General features: G+C 38.9%; 1 pseudogene; it reads right to left on the reverse strand.

The window, feature by feature from the left end:
* The window catches only part of LOC106722130, a 61094-nt pseudogene that overhangs the window by 21581 nt on the left and 30743 nt on the right, over positions 1 to 8770 (reverse strand).

The raw sequence follows: 8770 nt of genomic DNA on the forward strand, positions 1-8770 counted from the left end.
CCTTCCCTTGCTTGCTTTACCTTACAGGAAAAAGTGTGTGTGAAGACTGCAGAATGGTTCCAGAAGAAATTGCTAAGGAGGGCTGAGCACCCAGAATACTCCAAGGAGGAGCCAGCTTTTCATGTTACAATGAAGATTCCAAGTGGTTGCAGTCTGGTTTCTCTGAGTGAACCCCAGCTGATCACAAACCATCATCTTAAAGCATGATATAAATGATTTCTTTCTCTTGGGATAAAAAAGGAAGGGAATTAAGGTGAATACAATGGAGTTTCCAAGAGGCCAAGTTACAAGAATGTGAATTTAGGCATTTTTACCACATTCCATGGTAACAATCTCATGTAGACTTAGGCTGTCATCCTTCAAATGTTCACGCTTACAGTTTAACTTCACTACCATTAACAGCCTCATTAACTTCAAATGGATGCTTAATGTAGCAAAGGTTAGCATGTGCAGGACCAGAATCTAAGGCCTAAAACATGCAGGTGGGTCTCATGAACATCCATGGAACTCCATTCAGGGCTAAAGGCCCATCTCTACTGAAGCAATTAGGACATAAGCAAGAATTGCAGAAGCCATCTTACAGGTGTCACAGTTAAAATATGTATACACATACATATATATATATGTTGTAATAAAAGCAAAATTATTTGTATGTTATACTACTTTCTCTTTCTCAAACATCTTCAAAGCTATATATGTGACCTAAAATTAAATCTGTTCAGAATTTTTCCAGTGGCATTTAAAAATGCCAATAAATTGAGAACAAAATGTGTTGTGAAAATATATCGACAACACTTCATTTGGAGAAAATAAAAGCAGGATGGAGCATTTTTATTTTAATATTTATTTATAATATACTCTGAATTGGAACAAAATACTTCAATTAGCCTTCTTTTTTCAGACTGGTCTTTGCATGCAATTTTAATTTTTTTCTTACAATTCCACTTTGAAAGATAATGTTTTTAAATCATAGAATAGATCATTTGCTTTCCTACAAAAGAATGGAGATCCATGGCACATTTTTCTACATTAACATTTTCAACATGGCTACGGATGGCTAGAAAATGTTATTTAGAGATTTGCTTTCAGGAATTGGCTTGTAGGTAAAGTAGATATTGCACTAGAACAATGGTACAGGGGAACAACAAGAGTTAACTGGTTTCTAAAAGTCTGTTTGTGACAGAGTTTCATGTTCTCAACCTTTGTGTCAGAAGCTAGCAGACAAACAGGCTGGGGAAATTGAAAACACGTACCACAGTGTTCCGTAACAAAGATAAGGGACTCTACAGCATTGCCATTAGGTCACAGTGACCAGCTGCAAAGCCCCTGGGATTTCTGGTTTTGATGGACAGACCAAATTAGTAAGCAGGGCATGCAAATTAAAACACCATTAATGACCAAATTAAGATATATGCACATGATGTGTTTGAGAAACAAAGGGATATGCTAACAGAACAGAACATAGACAACATGATGACCACAGGGAAACCAATCAATGATACCCAGAAATGAAGAGACATCAGAGGAGAAAGAATACAAAAGGAGGGATTTCAGATTAACAGGAGGATCCAGAGGCAGGGGGGAATCCTGAGGCCACCAGCCCAGCTCACCCAACCCATCGGGGGAGGGGAGCGGGGGTGTGCATCAGCCCTTGACCTCCAGGCTGCTGACATCTGACATTCAAGCAAAGAACCACAAGGTGGTGCTCATATACTGGCCACATGCATTGCTCTCTTTGTGAAGTCCCTGGGCCTGGAAAATAATTGGTACCGTATTCTGTAATCATTTTGTTTGCTTTTCTTGTATTACTTTTATTTTCTATCACTGTTTATCAATAAAATTTGCCTATTATCAAATAGAAGAAGTCATAATTGGTCTGAGGGTCCACCTGGAACAAAGTACCAAGACTGAGTCATAAATCCAGTGCCAACAGCTACCACTGGTGAAACTGCAACACTAGAACCAACAGTAAGACACTTTAGGGTAAGGTCTTAGCTTGTGCAATAATGTCATGGTAATTAATTTAATTGGGCCTCATACAAATCCCATTCACAATGGAAAGATATTTATTTACTTCAGTGGGCTTTAAAAAAAGTTAGCCCACTGAAACTAAATTTTGCTTGATATTCAGTTTAAGAATTCATTGCACTGGTTTAAATCTCTAGTTAATAGTCATAGTTTGAATATATCTGGCCCAATTTCCTTCAAAATCAACTTGTTTTGTAGACTAAATAGGGTTCCTTTACATATCAATTCAAAGGAAAATAATAAATCTACTCATCAGAATTTTTTTTATTATAAAGAAGTTGAGGAGGATTTTTCTGCCTCTTCTTTTATATTGGAAACAAAAAATATCTAGTTTTGTTTTGTCCCTGGTAATGGATCACAGAACTGAGACAGGAGCTGTCTCCATTGACAGGGCACTTGAACTTTTTTCTGCCAAATGCATGATGGAAGATGGATTTTGCACTGTAGACAAATGGAGCTGTAATGTCTTTGTCTCTAAACAGCTCATGATTCAATCTAACTTCTTACAATCTCATAATCCCACTTGGTATTCCAGTCCTCCAGTAAACAGAAAAGAGAATTGATATAGCTAATTAAATAACAGGGTATATTTTTTGGAGGCAGGGATAGTTCAAGGGAAGAACCTTCAGGCTTTTCTACATACTAAATGGCAAAAAGAGAGCTCAGATATTCTGTTACCTTTTAAAAAGTTAGATCTAGACTGAGAAGTCTTGGACTGTGCTGTGCAGTGCCTTAGCAAGGTTCCTAGAAGCACCCTTGTATATGAACCCAATTACAGATGGGTTTATGAATTTTATTTTCACAAAGTTCTGCATTTTGAAAAATGTTTATCCCCAAATCAGGAGTAAATGGCCAAATTCAGTTTTTTATTGAACTGATATCGCACATTCCTGTTCTGCAACCCCCATTTTGCTTGTTTCTGAAACAGAACTAGCTCCCTGGGGTCACTAAAAGTCTACTGACTGGTTTGCTATGGACCTCGGCAAACTGCAGACTGAAATGAACATAATTTCTGTCAGTGTCATTGTTCTCTATCTCCAAATAACAGCCATAAAGCAGATTCCTGTCAAGTCAAGAAGAATTTGTTCAGTTTCCCTGTTGCTACTCAATGGTGGGCAGCAGAGAAACAGACAAGAATCCTTTCCATTTCAGTCTGCAGCTACCAAGGTATCCAGTGTCTCTGGCTCCATGGCAACTTGCCTTGTGGGCTACCAAGTATCTGGGGAGCCTAGGGTCCTCATTAGCTCATCTAGAAGTCTTAAATGTAGTCAAGAATTCCTGGGAATGCCAGCTCCCAAACACAGACTTTCAGCTCAGTTTGGAAGCTATAAAACAAATGATTTCCACATATTATTTCCCTTTAAACAAATCAGCACATTCCAATAAAAATAGTATATGAATTAATCTGGGCAGTTTTCAATATAGTGCCTCCAGGGATTCCAGATAAATGCAGCTGCTGTGCCACCAACCTGTGACAGACTGCAGCATGCGTTTCCATCCTGCTGTGTGTGGAGCTTTGCCACTCATTGTGACATGGCATAAGAATGCATTCACTGCTTCTCAGTTTCCCAATCAACTCTTATACAGCAAGGAGTCTTAACCAAACTTCCCCTGTTATGAAATAACTTGTTAAGTTCTCATGAAATAAGTAGTTCTTTTGACTTCAACCCTTTCCTTTCTTAGGGTTTCCATTAGACCCTTGTTTCAGAGCTGCCCATTTTAAGCTCTGACAGTTCCTCAGTTCCTTCTCTGCCTGAAGCACTCTGCTGGTTTCACTATGGTCCCTGAGCTTCACTGGGAAGATCACCCCACCAGGCTTCTTCCTAGGTCATGGGGATAGGTTCACCAAAGCTTTCTTTCTTGGGGCTGTACCTGAACTGCAGCTTCCCAAACTCACCATCATCCACTTCTCCCACAAGAAAGCCTTCTTACCAGACTAAGTTCCTCTTTACAGACCTAAAAATATTCTGTTTTAACCCTCTTCAGGTGAGCAGTGGCTCATCTCAAAGTTGGTTACCGGAACATGAAAACTAGGTTTCAAACACAGATCATGAAGCAACCATGATGTTGAAATCCTGGGCACCAGGGAAAGCAGATTAATAGAGGTATATATAAGAAGTTCATGAGGCAAGGGAATAAACATATCATCTACTCTGGTTGCAGTGACAACAAGCACTCAGAGGGAATAGCATTCATGATGACAGATTCTGCAGAATAGTCACACATCAACTCAGAACCTGTCAACCAATATATCATATGTACCAGATTCTTCCAGTGTGTTTGCCTCTGAAGTATGACTGGCAGAACACAAAAACATGACTTACTCCTTGTGTTGGGTGACTTTAATGCAAAAGTAGGGTGTGACAACCAAGGAATGGAAAGAGTAACAGGGAAGCACATGCTGAAACATCAAATCAAGTTTTCAAACACAGATCATGAGATAACTATGGATTTGAAATCCAACCACAATAATAAGGGACCTATTGAATTGTTCTTGGTGTCCATCCTAATTTTTAACTCTATTTTTTTGCAAAGACATGCACAAAAAAACACAAGTCTCATCTAATGGCAAAATAAAAGTCGGATTGATTGTGTCCACATCAACTTGATACTCAAATTGTCTGTCCAAGTTACCAGACACACTGAGAAGCAGAGATCATTAACAACTACTGTCTTTGCATTTCCAAATGGAAAAATAAAACTGCAGAAAATTGACTTCACACAGCAGTTGGCAAAGAAAATCAACAGTATAAACCTGAAAACAAAAAGGACTGACAGAAATTCCAGTATGGATAGAAGAACACAGCAGAGGTTCTATCAGAGGCAGAGAAAGGTGAGACAGAGACTGGAACTGAAGAAAAAATAGCAGTTTTCAGAAATTACGTGATTCAATCTACAGTTGGATACCAACACAGATGAAGTAAGAAATGGATAAAGCAAGCAATGAGGTGCCTACTGATGAAAGAGCAGCACTGAAATGCTAGGGCCAATGAATTATTGGAAAAAGCAAAGGAGAAGTGCAAGAAAGGAGAAAATGCAGTGTAAAACAATGCAAGGAAAGATACATGGTAGATACTACTACAGGTAGGAAACCTCAACGCCATTTACACAGTGACAAAATCCTGAATGGAAATTTAAAAGAAAATGGGCCAATTAAAACCAAAGATGGAAAAATGTTCATAACTGAGGAAGAACAGAAAAACAGATGGACAGAGCATTTCAAAGAAGTCTGTAACAGACCCAGCATTAGATTATTATGAACACTATGAACCTGAACAACTTGACATTATTGCAGACTTCACTGAACACACGAATTGGCTCTAAAAAGAAATCAGAACGTTCTGAAGGAATAATCCCTGCACAACAGTGAAAAGAAAACCAAGCAATTAACAAAGATCTTCATGCAAGGACAATTTCCCTTGAACTAGCCTATATTTATACACAGGATTAGCCTCCCCCCTCAGATAAATATCTTATTTCTTAGGAAAAATGAAGAATGGATAATTGCTTTCATGGTATTTTTTCTCCTCTTCTCTACATGAAGAACACTATGTAGGTACAAGTCAAGTTAGTGGCAAAGTTCCAGTTGTGGTGTGCTTCGAGGGCTGAAGCACAGGATTTCCCCATGAGCTAGCATAGCTATCAAGGCACACATTTTCCATACAGATGGTTCTGGTCTCCTCTCTTGGCTGGAAAACTAGAGATACCTAGGAACCCCTGGGAAGTCTCCATAGATCCCTGGAATCCTCCATATGTATGGAGTGTCTTTGTGGGTCTTGCAGCATATCCCACAGAGGAGAAATTTCAGTTCAACAATGGAATAATGAGCAGAGGAATCCCAGATTTACTTCCTAAGGGCATCTCTTTATATGTTGTCCTTTTTGTTAGAGGGGGGTAATCTCACCCATGAGAACCAGAACAAGGCACAGAAGTTACTTTTCAATATTTCCACGTATGGGTACAGTTGCCTAAAATTCCAGCTTCTGCATTTCAACATATATGCTATGTACTTGGATGATAAAGTTGGTGATGGTCTTGCTTTGAGAGGGGTTTGGACTAGATGATCTCCTGAGGTCCCTTCCAATCCTAATTTTCTATGATTCTACTTTAACCAAATCTTGAATAAAGGGTCTAAAACTTATACCACATGCTAGTTTCTGAATATCAATTATGGCACTATCGACAACCATGTGGAGGTTCCTTGTGGAGAGGAAACAGTTTATTTATAGCAAAGCTTGCCATTATTTACAAGAAAAGTGGAAACAGAGACCACTGTGCAGAACTTACATGTCGAGCTTTTGAAATTCCATGTCCAGCAAGGCAAAGGCTTTTGTAATCATGTCTATTGCTTGATTACGCACAAATATGAAATCTCTGAGTTGAGTTGTCTGTGGGGAAAATAATTAATTAACACAACTTAAGGTACCATACAGAACTACAGAAGAAGCATTTAATTATTATTAGTCTCTGCTTACATATAGAGTGCTCTTCTGAACTCAGCTTTGACTTTTTACATTAAGACTCATGGTTCTACCCTACCAGCTACATCTCTGGGTGATGATAGCATGGATTTTCCTACAACACAAACTCATATTGATGATTAATCATGCCATGAGTGTTGGCTCAGGATTTCTGGTTTACTATACTCATTTCCTTTCTCAAATTGTCAAACTTTCTTCTCTAACTAATCAATTTGTTCTACTATGGGTTTCCTTGTTTAATCCTGTTGACCAGGTTTAATCCAGGTTCAACTACCAATCTCTCAAGTGGGATTTTACCACTTCTATTGGAGGTTGAGCCAAAGCCCTTTTGCAGTTTGGTCTTCTATAGTCTAATCCAGGGATGTCAAAGATATGGCTCATGAGCCAAATCCAGTCCATGAAGCTGTATCATCTGGACATGGACCCTGAAGCTGACCCACATGCCACATGTAATGCACACTGGATCAGCTCTGTGCTACATGCAATGCCCAGGCATGGTCAGACTGGGACGCGCTGTGCATGAGAGGCGCACCCTGGGCCAGTATGGGATGCATGCTGCACATGGCTTCTGCACCAAGCCAGACCTGGATGAACACTGCATATGGCACCTGTGTGGGGCTGGTACTACATGAGTACTGCACATAATGCCTGCACCAGACTGGTCTGGGATGTGTGCTGGATCCAGCTTGCGGGACCGGTCTATAGGTTGCTCCAGCCCACAGGGTTGGCCTATAATTAGTTTAGCTCGCAAGGGCTGATCCGTTTGACATTCCTAATGCAACCCACAGTCTCCCCAATAGGGACAAATCCTGTATTGAAATGATTAACAGGAACAAAATAATGCATCTGTTCTACAAATAACGTCTAGTATGTTGTTTAGTAATATCTAGCCATTCAATACAAATTCATTCTTTTACTGAGCTATGCCTTTACTTAGTAATTAGATCACTAATTAAATATTTTACTAAATAAGTTAAGTACTGAGTAATTTATATGATGAGAAATAGTGTTACTGGGTAATCTGGGAAATCTATCTAAGCAAGTAATTTAAGAACATGTGACCCACTTAAATTGTTCCCTCCAGCAAATAGTTTATAGTAATTGTAGCTATAATTTTAAAATTGTAATCCCAGAAGACTATCACAGTTACACATTGGGGTAACATGCTCAAATTTTTCTGTGATGCCATAAAAACGTACAAAATTGACCTGAATAGTTTATATCAAATTAAGAGTTCATTAGCTCATAATTTGAAAATCCCTGCTAAAATTACTATATGAGTTACAGTGATGACAGCAGGAACAATTTAGTACCCAGTTCAGCTGTCTATCATTTTCCAGCTAAGAACTTAGACATATGATAAAATATTTTGCTGAATTAGGATTTTAAGGAGGACCAAAAGAACCTTACCCCCAAGGTAACAGGAGCCAAGGTGTTGCTCACGTCTTACTGAAAAAGGCTATTTGGCTAATGTGTAGTTGAGTGGGAGTCTTGTTTAGTAAAGATACAGGATGTTCCCCATAGACTTAACGTCCAGTTTGTTTATTTTAACTCATGAGTCCATCTCTTTAGTGATGCATATATTGATTAACTCTTTTTAAGGGTGATGGAATATTTCAACTTGGGGGTCCCCAAGTGAACCCACTAGATTTTAAAATCCATTTCTGCTAAGTAAAATAAGAAAGGAAGGGAAACAGGGGTGTAGGTTTTAGCCATGTTGGTTTAAGGACATAGGCAGACAAGGTTCTTTGGGTAAATTTGATATCTTTTATTAGACCAACTCAAAAATAGTTGGTCTAGGAAGGGAAACATCTTCATGTAAGATAGAAAGCCATTTGGATCATTCTTGCTTTTTGAATATTTATATTTCTTACTCTGACACTGGGTAAAAATTAAAAACAATGAGGCTTTTTTTCCTGAGATAAACTTAGTCATTATCACTGGTCTTGGACTGCTTTCAAAACAAAGAGTATCTGTTCTTTTCAGTATTCCTTTTTCCTTGCCTAAAGTGGATAGAGTTTTGCCTGGATACAACCCTGTTGAGCTACTTTTTGAACTTGCACCAAGAGATGAAGGGAAGTACTGCTCTTTCAGGCACTCTCATTTGCTAAGCTTTATACACTCCTAGGTAGGAGCAATACAGCTGCATTAACTCCCTTTAATTATCTCTGCAACTGTTACTAAACAGTCACAGGAGGCCGCCAGTCAATAGCACTGTGTCGCAGAGCACTGAGGTGCCCTGCTCCTAAAGAGGGGAAACT

Source organism: Alligator sinensis, unplaced genomic scaffold (assembly GCF_000455745.1).
Source record: "Alligator sinensis unplaced genomic scaffold, ASM45574v1 scaffold665_1, whole genome shotgun sequence".
NCBI classification, from domain to species: Eukaryota; Metazoa; Chordata; order Crocodylia; family Alligatoridae; genus Alligator; species Alligator sinensis.